Source organism: Pongo abelii, chromosome 10, assembly GCF_028885655.2.
Source record: "Pongo abelii isolate AG06213 chromosome 10, NHGRI_mPonAbe1-v2.0_pri, whole genome shotgun sequence".
Classification (NCBI taxonomy): domain Eukaryota; kingdom Metazoa; phylum Chordata; class Mammalia; order Primates; family Hominidae; genus Pongo; species Pongo abelii.
The window spans coordinates 48818714-48832096 of record NC_071995.2 but is presented as its reverse complement, the minus strand read 5'-3'; the positions used below and the strand labels follow the sequence as shown (position 1 = coordinate 48832096).

The 13383-nt window shown below is 45.9% G+C and overlaps 1 non-coding gene across 1 annotated transcript; it reads right to left on the bottom strand.

The window, feature by feature from the left end:
* Window positions 1-12821: 12821 nt before the first annotated feature.
* Window positions 12822-12925, bottom strand: LOC112135900 (U6 spliceosomal RNA). The gene has a single exon (XR_002917133.1). It is a non-coding gene; the product is annotated as a U6 spliceosomal RNA (small nuclear RNA).
* Window positions 12926-13383: the final 458 nt, after the last annotated feature.

Below are 13383 nucleotides of genomic sequence, written 5' to 3'. Positions count from 1 at the left end.
CATGCGTCTTTTCTGAGCGTTGATTGGTAGCCATAGCCTGCTTGGCTCCAGCACAAGCCAGGAGAGGGAAGGACTCAAAGACTAAGTGCGGAAGGAGGGTCAGGATTGGACACAGCAGTACTTCCCGGTTTAAAGGCGCCGGAAACAGGGTGTCCCAGAGGGAGCGAGTTCTTATGCCACTGGTGTGGGTTTGCGATGCGGAGGGTACCCTCTCCTTGAGGCGCCCAGTGACCCTCCGCGATTCCCTAGGGCCTCAGGGCTTCCCAGCGCCGCCCTTGCCCTCTGCCTGGACTCGGGGCGTCGGGGCCTCGACTGTTAGGTAGCAGATGTCAGTTTGCCAGTGCCTGGGGATGGAAGGACCCGCGGCGCCCTCTAATGGTGGCGGCGTGGATAGGCCGGGAACTGTCCACTCTCCAGTCAGTCTGGCGGCGAAGGTGGAGGCCTGGGAGCGGCCCCTGTGCGGACTAAGTACACTTTTTCTTTGCTTTGTCGTTTCCAGAACCAAGTTTGTGGGAAAATGGTTTTCGTTAAGCACCTACCGAAGACCAAGCTCTGTCTCAATTTAAATGTTACTATTCTGAGAGGATTTCTGTGACCACCGTATCTGAAGTAGTGCCGGCGAAAAGGACACACTTCACACTTATTCTCATGTTACTCTTTTTTTTTTTTTTTTTTTTGAGACAGAGTCTTGCTCTGTCGCCCAGTCTGGAGTGCAGTGGCGCAATCTCGGCTCACTGCAGCCTCCGCCTCCCGGCTTCAAGCGATTCTCCTGCCTCAGCCTCCCGAGTATCTGGGATTACAGGCGCCCGCCACCGCCCCCGGCTAATTTTTGTATTTTTAGTAGAGACGGGGTCTCACTATGTTGATCAGGCTGGTCTTCAACTCCTGGCCTCAAGTGATCCGCCAGCCTTGGCCTCCCAAAGTGCTGGGATTACAGGCGTGAGCCACTGCACCCGGCCTTTTATTTTCTTTATAGCATCTATCACTTATAGTGTTTATGTATTTGTGTCCTTGTTTGACAGCTCCCTGAACTAGAATGAGGGTAAGCATCTTCTCTGCCTTGTTCATTGCTGCACCTCCAACACTAGGTGCCGTACTTAGCACATAGTAAGTAGGTGCTCAGTAAACATGTTTGAATAAATTAATACTTGAAACTAAGGATTCCCAGAAGTGGTACTTAACTGCCTCCAAGAATTAACAGTGCTCTTGGATATATATGAATATTTATTCTTCATAGAAGGTGGTAGAGCATCCCATGTGGCTTCCCTGGATATAGGTTTAATCTTGGCATTGATATTTGTTTTAGTGAATGTTACCTTGGATATGTCACTTTAGCTCTGAGTTTATTTCCCTTATAATAGTACCTATTTTATAAGAATTCTGTGAGGATCCAAAGAGAATACAGCTGTGAAAGCTCCCATATCTGTATAATGCTTTATGGGTCACAGAGCTTTATATTAGCACAGGTTATTAATGACTGTACCACTTGTGCAGTCAGAGGAAAAGTTTTAAAAGATGGCCCTGGATCTTCACAAGTGTTGGGTAGATGGGGTGGATGGGATAGAAAGTTGACTTAAGACGGCTGGTCGCCGTGGCTCACTCCTGTAATCCCAGCACTTTGGGAGGCCGAAGCGGGCGGATTACCCGAGGTCAGGAGTTCGAGACCAGCCTGGACAACATGGTGAAACCTCGTCTCTACTAAGAATACAAAAATTAGCCGGATGTGGTGGTGGGCGCCTGTAATCCCAGCTACTCGGGAGGCTGAGGCAGGAGAATCGCTTTAACCCAGGAGGCGGAGGTTGAGGTGAGCCAAGATCGCACCACTACACTCCAGCCTGGGCAACAGAGTGAGACTGTCTCAAACAAAGTTGACTAAGGCGTGGTCTTCATATTCAGGTAGTTTTTTTTGTTTTTTTTTTTTTTGGAGACAGAGTCTCACTCTGTCACCCAGGCTGGAGTGCAGCGGCGCAATTTCAGCTCACTGAAACCTCCATCTCCCGGATTCAAGTGATTCTCCTGCCTCAGCCTCCCGAGTAGCTGGGTTTACAGGCGCCCGCCACCATGCTCAGACAACTTTTGTATTCTTTTTTTTTTTTTTGACACAGAGTCTCGCTCTGTTGCCCAGGCTGTAGTGCAGTGGCACAATCTCTGCTCACTGCAACCTCCGCCTCCCGGGTTCACACCATTCTCCTGCCTCAGCCTCCCGAGTAGCTGGGACTACAGGTGCCCACTGCCACACCTGGCTAATTTTTTGTATTTTTAGTAGAAACGGGGTTTCACCATGTTAGCCAGGATGGTCCTGATCTCCTGACCTCGTGATCCTCCCACCTCAGCCTCCCAAAGTGCTGGGATTAGAGGTGTGAGCCACCACACCCAGTCCAATTTTTGTATTCTTAGTAGAGATGCGGTTTCACCATGTTGGCCAGGCTAGTCTCGAACTCCTGACCTCAGGTGATCTGCCCACCTCAGCTTCGCAAAGTGCTGGGATTACAGGCGTGAGCCACCGTGCCCAGCCATCTTCAGGTAGCTTCTGAGTCATGTCAACTACTCAAGAATGTTCAGCTCTAAAATTCTGGAACTCTCTTGGAAAGAAGGATACAAAATCAGAGTTTTGTGGAGAAAATAGGAAGGAACTGTGTCTGAAAGGATGCAGTAGAGGGGAAGGCATTTCATGCAATGAAAGAATGTGGCAGGAACACAGGTCATTCCTCAGACTTTTTTCTTTCTCTTCCTTCCTTTCCTTCCTTTTCTTTCTTTACTTCCTTTCTTTCTTGTTCTCTCTTTCTTTCTTTCATAGGGTCTCGCTGTATCGCCCAGGCTAGAGTGCAGTGGCCCCATCATGGCTCACTGCAGCCTTGATCTCCTGGGCTCAAGTGGTCCTCTCACCTCAGCCTCCCAAGTAGCTGGGATTACAGGCGCATGCCGCCACGCCCAGCTAATTTTTGTATTTTTAGTGGAGATAGAGATTTGCCATGTTAGCCAGGCTGGTCTTGAACTCCTAGACTCAAGCAATTCACCTGCCTTGATCTCCCAAAGTGCTGGGATTACAGACTTGAGCCACTGCACCCAGCCCTTTCCTGAGATATTTATTTAGTGTTTAGGCCTCTTCCCCCTTTCCCTCCCTACACACACACACACACACACACACACACTTGCCCACACACACACATGCCACCATGCGTCTTGTTGGTTCTGTCTTCTAGCTGTTCTTCAATCAGCCAGCTTCCTTCTATCTTCTCTGCCACCACCCTAGGCTAAGCTGCAAGCCTCTGGTCCCGACTTCTACAGCAGCCTCTTTACTGGTTTCCCTGCCATATGTTTTGTCTTCCCTCCAACCAGTTCTCCATGTTGTATGTAGCCAGAGAGAGCTTTTAAAATTGCAAATCTAAGCTTGTCATTTCTCTTTATGAAACCTTTCAGGTTTCTGGCTGGGTGTGGTGGCTCACGCCTGTAATCCCAGCACTTTGGGAGGCTGAGGCGGGCGAATCACGAGGTCAGGAGATCAAGACCATCCTGGCCAACATGGTGAAACCCCATCTCTACTAAAAATACAAAAAAATTAGCCGTGCGTGGCAGCGTGCTCCTGTAGTCCCAGCTACTCGGAGGCTGAGGCAGGAGAATTGCTTGAATCCGGGAGGCGGAGGCTGCGGTGAGCCAAGATTGTGCCACTGCATTCCAGTTTGGTGACAGAGCAAGACTCCATCTGGGAAAAAAAAAAAAAAAAACCTTTCAGGTTTCCTCAGACTCCTAGGATCAAGTTCAGTTTCCTTAATATGATCTACAAGGCCCTTCATTACTGACTTTGGCCTACCTTGCCAACCTCATTGTATGGTATCTCCATTGAGCTTTCTATACTAAGAAACATTAACCTTTCCGTTCTGTAGGCCAGGCAGTTCTTCCGCTAGGCTTGCACACCTGCTGCTCTCTCTGCTTCAAGTTTTTTCCCATTTTCCTTCCCCCAGGTTACTCCTACTTGTTTTTTATGTTCCAGCTGAAATGAGAATAATAACATTTATTGAACAGGTACTCTGTGCCATCATTAGTTTTAGTGCTTTATGTATGTTAACTCATTTATTCCCCATTATAACTTCTTGAGGTAAATTCTGTTATCTTTTTTTTTTTTTTTTTTTTAAGAGGGTCTTGCTCTGTCACCCAGGCTGGAGTGCAGTGGCACACTACAGCCTCAAACTCCTGGGCCAAGTGATTCTCCTGCCTCAGCCTCCTGAGTAGCTGGGACTACAGGTATGTGTTGCCACTTGCCAAGCTAATTTTTGTATTTTTAAAAAATAACTTCGGGCTGGGCACGGTGGCTCACGCCTGTAATCCTAGCACTTTGGGAGGCTGAGGCAGTTGGATCACCTGAGGTTGGGAGTTTGAGACAAGCCTGACCAACATGGAGAAACCCTGTCTCCACTAAAAATACAAAAATTAGCTGGGTGTGGTGGTACATGCCTGTAATACCAGCTACTTGGGAGGCTGAGGCAGGAGAATCGCTTGAACCTGGGAGGTAGAGGTTGCAGTGAGCTGAAATCGTGCCACTGCACTCCAGCCTGGGCAACAGAGCAAGACTCTGTCTCAAAACTAAAATAAAATAAAATAACTACAACTTTTATTTTAGATTCGGGGTACATGTGCAGGTTTGTTACATGGGTATATTGCATAATGCTGAAGTTTGGGGTACAAATGATCCCATTACCCAGGTGGTGAGCATAGTACCCAATAGTTAGTTTTTCAACTCCTGCCCCTTGAAATTTTTGTATTTTTCGTAAAGACAGGGTCTCACTATGTTGCTCAGGCTAGTGTCGAACTCCTGGCTTCAAGTGATTCTTGTGTCTTGGCCTCCCAAAGCGCTGAGATTATAGGTGTGAAAAAAATCTCAGGACCCCAGAGTCACTAAACCAAGGGGAAAGTCAAGCTGGGGACTATGTCAGGCAAACTTGCCTCCCATTTTATTCCTAAATAAGCTAGCTACAAAGATTAAAAAAGCTACAAAGATTTTTAAAAAGCTCCCTCGCAACTGCCCACAAGGAAATTCCTTGTGCATAAAGAATAGACAGAACTCAAAATCATCCCTCTGAGGCTTGCATGAGACAAATGCATATCTGACTGCTTCCTTTGCCCTGTTGCTTCACCAAGCCAGATTAAGGCATAAGAGATTCTTTTTTTTTTTTTCCCCGAGACACAGTCTCACTCTGTCACCCAGGCTGGAGTGCAGTGGCCCAATCTTGGCTCACTGCAACCTCTACCTCACAGGTTCAAGCAGTTCTCCTACCTCAGCCTCCTGAGTAGCTGGGATTACAGGTGCTCACCACCATGCCTGGCTAGTTTTTGTATTTTTAGTAGAGATGGGGTTTCACCTTGTTTGCCAGGCTGGTTTCAAACTCCTGACCTCAAGTGATCTGCCCACCTCGGCCTCCCAAAGTGTTGGTATCATAGGCATGAGCCACCATGTCCGACCAAAGCATAAGTGAGTCTTTCCTCCACCCTCCTCTCACATGTGTATTCAGTGAAGGCTAATTCAGAGACCCCAAAGAATGCAACCGTTTGTCTCTTATTTAACTATGACATGGAAGCCTTCTCCCCCATCTCGAGTTGTTCCACCTTTCCAGACTGAGCCAATGTACATGTTACAAATATTGATGTCTTATGTCTCCCTAAAATGTATAAAACCAAGCTGTGGGCCGGGTGCAGTGGCTCACGCTGTTAATCCCAGCATGTTGGGAGACAGAGGTGGGCAGATCACAGGGTCGGGAGTTTGAGACCAGTCTGGCCAACATGGTGAAACCCCGTCTCTACTAAAAATACAAAAATTAGCCAGGCATGGTGGTGCGTGCCGGTAATCCCAGCTACTCAGGAGGCTGAGGCAGGAGAATCGCTTTAACTCGGGAGGCGGAGGTTGCAGTGAGCTGAGATCACACCATTGCACTCCAGCCTGGGCAACAGAGCGAGACTGTGTCTCAAAAAACAAACAAACAAACAAAAAAAAAGCTGCGGGCCAGGCACAGTGGCTCACACCTGTAATCCCAGCACTTTGGGAAGCTGAGGCAGGCAAATCACCTGAGGTCAGGAGTTCGAGACCAGCCTGACCAATATGATGAAACCCCATCTCTACTAAAAATACAAAACTTAGGCTGGGCGCAGTGGTCCATGCCTGTAATCCCAGCACTTTGGGAGGCCAAGGCAGGTGGATCACCTGAGGTCGGGAGTTCAAGACCAGCCTGACCAACATGGAGAAACCCCGTTTCTACTAAAAATACAAAATTAGCCAGGCTTGGTGGCATATGCCGGTAATCCCAGCTACTCAGGAGGCCGAGGCAGAAGAATTGCTTGAACCTGGGAGGCGGAGGTTGTGGTGAGCTGAGATTGCGCCACTGCACTCCAGCCTGGGCAACGAGAATGGAACTCCATCTCAAAAAGGAAAAAAAAATACTAAAATTAGCTGGGCATGGTGACATACACCTGTAATCCCAGCTACTCAGGAGGCTGAGACAGGAAAATTGCTTGAACCCGGGAGGCAGAGGTTGTGGTGAGCTGAGATCACGCCATTGCACTCCAGCCTGGGCAACAAGAGCAAAACTCTGTCTCAAAAAAAAAAAAAAAGAAAAACCAAGCTGTGCCACAACCACCTTGGGCACATGTCATCAGGACCTCCTAAGGCTGTGTCACGTCCTTGACCTTTGCAAAATAAACTTTCTAAATTGATTGAGACCTATCTCAGATATTTTGGGTTCACATAGGTGTGAGTCACTAAGCCAGACCTATCTCCACTTTATACATGAGGAAAATGAAGTTCAATAATCTGCTGAAGATTGAGTCAGAATTTGAACCTAGGCAGGCTGGGCATATGAGTTAGTGCTGTACTGTATATAAACAGCTCTGTTACAGGAAACTCTTAACCCCGCAGACTGAGGTTCCTGTTACTCACTTTGTAGCTAGCTATACTTATTTTTCATAGTACTTAACATTATCATAACTAATTAGCTGTGTCATTACACATTTCATGGCTATCTTCCCCACAGGAGTCTAAGCTCACTGTATTCCAGTCCCTGGCACACAAGGGGGCTCATTAAATATTTATTAAATGAATATGGCCAAGCGCGGTGGCTCACATTTGTAATCCCAGCACTTTGGGAGGCTGAGGAGGATGATCACTTGAGGTCGGGGGTTCGAGACCAGCCTGGGCAAGATAGTGAAACCACGTCTCTACCAAAAATACAAAAATTAGCTGGGCATGGTGGTACACGCCTGTAATCCCAGCTATTTAGGAGGCTGAGGCAGGAGAATCGCTTGAACCCGGGAGGCAGAGGTTGCAGTGAGCTGAGATCATGCCACTGTACTCCAGCCTGGATGACAGAGTGAGACTTCATCTCAAAAATAAAATAAAAACTACAGAGGCTGAGCACAGTGGCTCATGCCTGTAATCCCAGCACTTTGGGAGGCCAAGGTGGGCAGATCACGAGGTCAGGAGTTTGAGACCTGACCAACATGGTGAAATCCCATCTCTACTAAAAATACAAAAATTAGCCAGGCGTGGTGGTGTGCACCTGTAATCCCAGCTGCTCAGGAGGCTGAGGCAGGAGAATCACTTGAACCCGGGAAGGGGAGGTTGCAGTAAGCCGAGATCACGCCACTGCACTCCAGCCTGGGTGACAGAGGGAGACTCCATCTCAACAAAACAAAACAAAACAAAAAACCAGAAAGGGTTAGGCACAGTGGATCATGCTGTAATACCAGCACTTTGAAAAGCCAAGGCGGGTGGATCGAGACCAGCCTGGCCAATATGGTGAAACCCCGTCTCTACTAAAAATACAAAAATTAGCTGGGTGAGGTGGCAGGCACCTGTAATCCTGGCTACTCGGGAGGCTGAGGCAGGAGAATCGCTTGAACCCGGGAGACGGAGGTTGCAGTGAGCTGAGATCGCACCACTGCACTCCAGCCTGGGTGACAAACCCAGAATCCATTTCAGTAAAACCCAAAAAACAAAAATCTTGCCAGGTGCGGTGGCTCATGCCTGTAATCTCAGCACTTTGGGAGGCTGAGGCAGGTGGATCACCTGAGATCAGGAGTTTGGGACGAGCCTGACCAACATGGAGAAACCCCTGTCTCTACTAAAAATACAAAATTAGCCAGGCATGGTGGTGCATGCCTGTAATCCCAGCTACTCAGTAGGCTGAGGCAGGAGAATCACTTGTACCCGGGAGGTGGAGGTTGCAGTGAGCCGAGATCACGCCATTGCACTCCAGCCTGGGCAACAAGAGCAAAACTCCATCTTAAAAACAAAGAAACAAACAGAAATTATATTGTATAAGCCAAGAACATACAAACATAGCATGAACTAAAAAAAAAAAAACTGTCTTCAACTTAGATATATGTAAGGATGTCTTGCTCTGCAAATTGGGCTAGTTAACAACAAAAGTGGCGTGAATGATGATGACATTGATGATTTGAATAAAATTATGACATAAAATTTGACTGAAAAAGCATTATTTCTAAATAAATGTTTTATATGTGATTTAAACTATGTGTTGCTAAATAATATTAGACTTACATTTTCTACTAAGTAGATGTTTAAAGTAGACATCTGACTACTTCATATAAGGTTGGCCAAAAACTATATTTTAGTTCTTCTCCTTGGGAAACATAAGGCATTGCCTTACATATTAAAATGTGCAGCTGGGTGCCGTGGTTCACACCTGTAATCTCGGCATTTTGGGAGGCCAAGGCGGGAAGATCTTTTGAGGTCAGGACTTCGAGACCAGCCTGACCAACATGGTGAAACCCTGTCTCTACCAAAAATACAAATATTAGCCAGGCGTGGTGGTGCTTGCCCATAATCCCAGCTACCCTAGAGGCTGAGGTGGGAGGATCGCTTGAACCCGGGAGGTGGAGATTATAGTGAGCCGAGATGACACCACTTCACTCCAGCCTGGGCAACAGAGTGAGACTCTTCTTGAAAAAAAAAAAAAGTTGAAGGAGTAGTAAATTCATAAATTTTTTTTTTTTTTTAGACAGAGTCTCACTCTGTCACCCAGGCTTGAGTGCAGTGACGTGATCTCGGCTCACTGCAACCTCTGCCTCCTGGGTTCAAGCACTTCTCCCTGCCTCAGCCTCTCGAGTAGCTGGGATGACAGGTGTGAGCCACTGTGCCTGGCTGTAAATTTATAAATTCTGATGGTGGTGGCAGTAGTGGTGCTTCCAGGTGAAGAAAAGTCAGATTTGAAGTAGATTGTGGAGAGTCAATTGGAGATTGCTTGGCAGACAAGTAGTAGGAATAAATGGCACAAGATTGGAGCCCCCAAACCCAAGTATCACTGGGATTATCATTTCTAGGAAGAAAGAAGGAACAATATGTGCAAAGATATGGAAGAATGAAACCTTAGGGAAAGGTAAAGTTTCTTTTTGTAGCCGAGGTAATAACTGCGGTGATTTGCCACTTTTAGTTACTAATTCACTAAATTTGACAAGCTGATTCGGGACAGTTATTCTTCCCAAGGAACTGGGGGGAGAATACCAGAATGAAAGAGTTTTTGTTTGTATTTTAATCTGTTTATAGAGAGGAGGTCTTGCCATGTTGCCCAGGTTGGTCTTAAACTCCTGGCCTCAAGGGATTCTTCCACCTTGATCTCCCAGAGGACTAGGATTACAGGTGTGAACCACTGGGCCCAGCCTTAAAGAGGGTTTTTTTTTTTAAGTTAGTTTTAATATTTTTGTAGAGACAGGGCCTCACTATGTTACCCAGGTCAGTCTCAAACTCCTGGCCTCAAGCAACCCTCCTACCTCAGTCTCCCAAATTGCCAGGATTACAGGCATGAACCACACCAAACCCGGCCAAGGGTTTTATTTATTTATTTATTGAGACAGCATCTCGCTCTGTTGCTCAGGCTGGAGTGCAGTGTCTGAATATCAGCTCACTGTAACCTGCGCTTCCTGAGTTCAAGTGATTCTGGTGCCTCAGTCTCCCAAGTAGCTAGGACTACAGGTCATGTACCACCGTGCCTGACTGGCTAATTTTGTTTCAGTAGAGACAGGGTTTCTAGCCTGGCCTGTTGTCCAGGCTGGTGTTGAACTCCTGGCCTCAAGCGATCCACCTGCCTTGGCCTCCCAAAGTGCTGGGATTACAGGCTTGAGCCGCTGTGCCCAGCCCTGCCAAGGGTTTTGTTTTGTTTTGTTTGAGACAGAGTTTCACTCTTGTTGCCCAGGCTGAGTGCAGTGACACAATCTTGGCTCACTGCAACTTCCGCCCTCTGGGTTCAAGCAATTCTTCTGCCTCAGTCTCTTGAGTAGCTGGGATTACAGGCACCCACCACCACACCCAGCTAATTTTTTGTATTTTTAGTAGAGATGGTGTTTCATCATGTTGGCCAGGCTGGTTTCGAACTTCTGACCTCAGGTGAGCCACCCACCTTGGCCTCCCAAATTGCAGGGATTACAGGCATGAGCCACCGCACCCAGCCCTGGCAAAGGGTCTTAATAACCAATGGTTAATACAGTTTTATGATACTCTCTGAGCAAGAGTAAAACCTAATTCCCAAAAACCCACCTAATCCTATTTCTTTTGTATGTATTAAAAATGTTTTAAAAGGATAATAACAAAGAATACTGTAACATTCGTCTATGTATCCACTAACCAAAATGAATAAATAGCATCATACCTATTTTCGCCTTCCAAATCCAATTCTCCTCCTTTCTCCTTCCCTTTAGGCATCACTTTTATATTAGCCTGCTTTCATTTTTTTTAAATTTTTAATTGTTTTATTTTTTGAGACAGAGTCTCACTCTGTCTCTCAGGCTGGAGTGCAGTGGCGCAATCTCGGCTAACTGCAACCTCCGCCTCCTGGGTTTCAGCGATTTTCCTGCCTCAGCCTCTGAGTAGCTGGGACTACAGGCCCGTGCCACAATGCCTGGCTAATTTTTGTATTTTTAGTAGAGACGGGGTTTCGCCATGTTGGCCAAGCTGGTCTCGAACTCCTGACCTCAAGTGGTCCGCCCACCTCGGCCTCTCAAAGTGCTGGGATTACAAGCATGAGCCACTGTGCCCAGCCTCGTCTGCTTTTAATTCTTTGACTATCTATCTATCTATGATGTATTTACACACACATACGTATATACATACATACATCTATACACACATACATATACATACATATGAACATTTATATATGGTATTTCTTAATGTTTTAAAAATTCATGTAATTTGTTTCATGTGGCACTTATTTTCCTGTATCTTGTTTTGTTTCCTTAACTTTGTTTTCATAATTTGTTCATCTAGATTAAGTTCATTGATTTATTTTCTTAATTTTTAAAATTTTTATTCTTTTTTTTTTGAGATGGAGTCTTGCTCTGTCACCCAGGCTGGAGTGCAGTGGCACGATCTTCACTCACTGCAACCTCCACCTCCCGGGTTCAAGCGATTCTTCTGCCTCAGCCTCCTGGTGGCGCATGCCACCACACCAGGCTAATTTTTGTATTTTTATTAGAGACAGGATTTTGCCATGTTGACCTGGCTGGTCTCAAACTCCTGACCTCAGGTGATCCACCCACCTCAGCCTCCCAAAGTGCTGGGATTATGTGTGTGAGCACTGGCCCAGCAAGTTCATTCATTTAGCTTGCTGAATGGTGTTCCATCACATGAATACACCCCAATTTGCTTATCCATTTGCTACTGATTGACATTTACATTGTTTTTAGTGTTTCATTATTACAAACACTACATTTCAGGGAATATCCTCCAACAGGTCTCCTAGTGCTAATGGATGAGAGTTTTTTTTGAAACCACTATGGAAATATGTTTTATATTAAGACCCAGTTCATAGATGAAATAAAAATTTAACAAAATAATACCTGCCCTTGCTATATGCACTCTGTTTCCTACTGTATTGCATTCTGTCCTATTTCATTTTTGTAAAATGCTGGACATGACTCACTACATTGATTTTATGACTCACTAATGGATTGAAAAACAATGCTCTAAGGCATTTATCTGTAAGTAGACTTTCTAGATCAAAGAATAAGTGCATTTTCAACTTGAGTAGATATTATCAAGTTGCTCTCCAAAGTGGGTGTATCAGTTTACAAGATATCAGAGTCCTAGTTTTTCCGTATCCTCACTGACACTTAAAATGGTCAGAATTTTAGATTATTGATGGTCCTGTAGATGTGAAACAAATATCATTGTCAGTTTAATTTGGAAAAAATTAGCCAGGCATGGTGGCATGTGCCTGTAGTCCCAGCTACTTGGGAGGCTGAGGTGGGAGGATCACCTGAGCCCAGGAGGTCAAGGCTGCAGTGAGCTGTAATTGGGCCACTGCACTCCAGCCTGGGCGACAGAGTGAGACTTTGTGTCAAAAAAAAAAAGAAAAAAAGTTTTTTAGATGGGAGTTTTAAATATTTATGATAGTCAATTTAATCAAAATGGTCCATTTTTATTCTGCTTTTTCATAATTTTATTGTTAAAATTTTATCTTGAGTATAAAAATACTATATATTTTTTCAAATAATTTTGTTGTTGTTGTTTTTGAGACAAGGTCTCACTCTGTCACCTAAGCTGGACTGCAATGGTGCAATCTCAGCCGACTGCAACCTCCACATCCTGGGCTCAAACGGCCCTCCTGCCTCAGCCTCCCAGGTAGCCGGGACTACAGGCGTGCGCCACCATGCCTGGCTAATTTCTGTATTTTTTGTAGAGACGGGGTTTCACCATGTTGCCCAGGCTGGTCTCGCACTCCTGGACTCAAGTGATCTGCCTGCCTCAGCCTCCCAAAGTGCTGGGATTACAGGTGTGAACCACTGTGCTCAGGCTTTAAAAATAAATTAAAAAATATATATATATGGAATGCTTCATGAATTTGCATGTCATCCTTGCACAGGGTCCATGCTAATCTCTGTATCATTCCAGTTGTAGTATATGTGCTCCCAAAGTGAGCACCAGATAATTTTGAAGTTGGTTGGTGTTTTGTTTCGTTTTGTTTTGTTTTTACAACTTTAGATATTTAATTGCCCTGGAGTTTATTTTTGCCTGTTCCTTTTCTGTCTTCTGATACTTCAGCGCCTCATTATATGATTCTTCACCATCTTTGGGACCCTCTGCTTCTCATCTCCTCCCTCAGAGTCTTTTTCTTGAAGAGAATGGGAATATAAAAGGCCCCAGGCTTAGAATAGCTCTTCAAAGGCCTTTTTTTTTTTTTGAGACAGAGTCTCGCTCTGTCACCAGGCTGGAGTGCAGTGGCGATCTTGGCTCACTGAAGGCCTTTAAAGAAGCAAGTGGGAGGGCCGGGCACAGTGGCTCATGCCTGTAATCCCAGCACTTTGGGAGGCCGAGGCAGGTGGATTACGAGGTCAGGAGTTCAAGACCAGCCTGGCCAACATGGTGAAACTCCCGTCTCT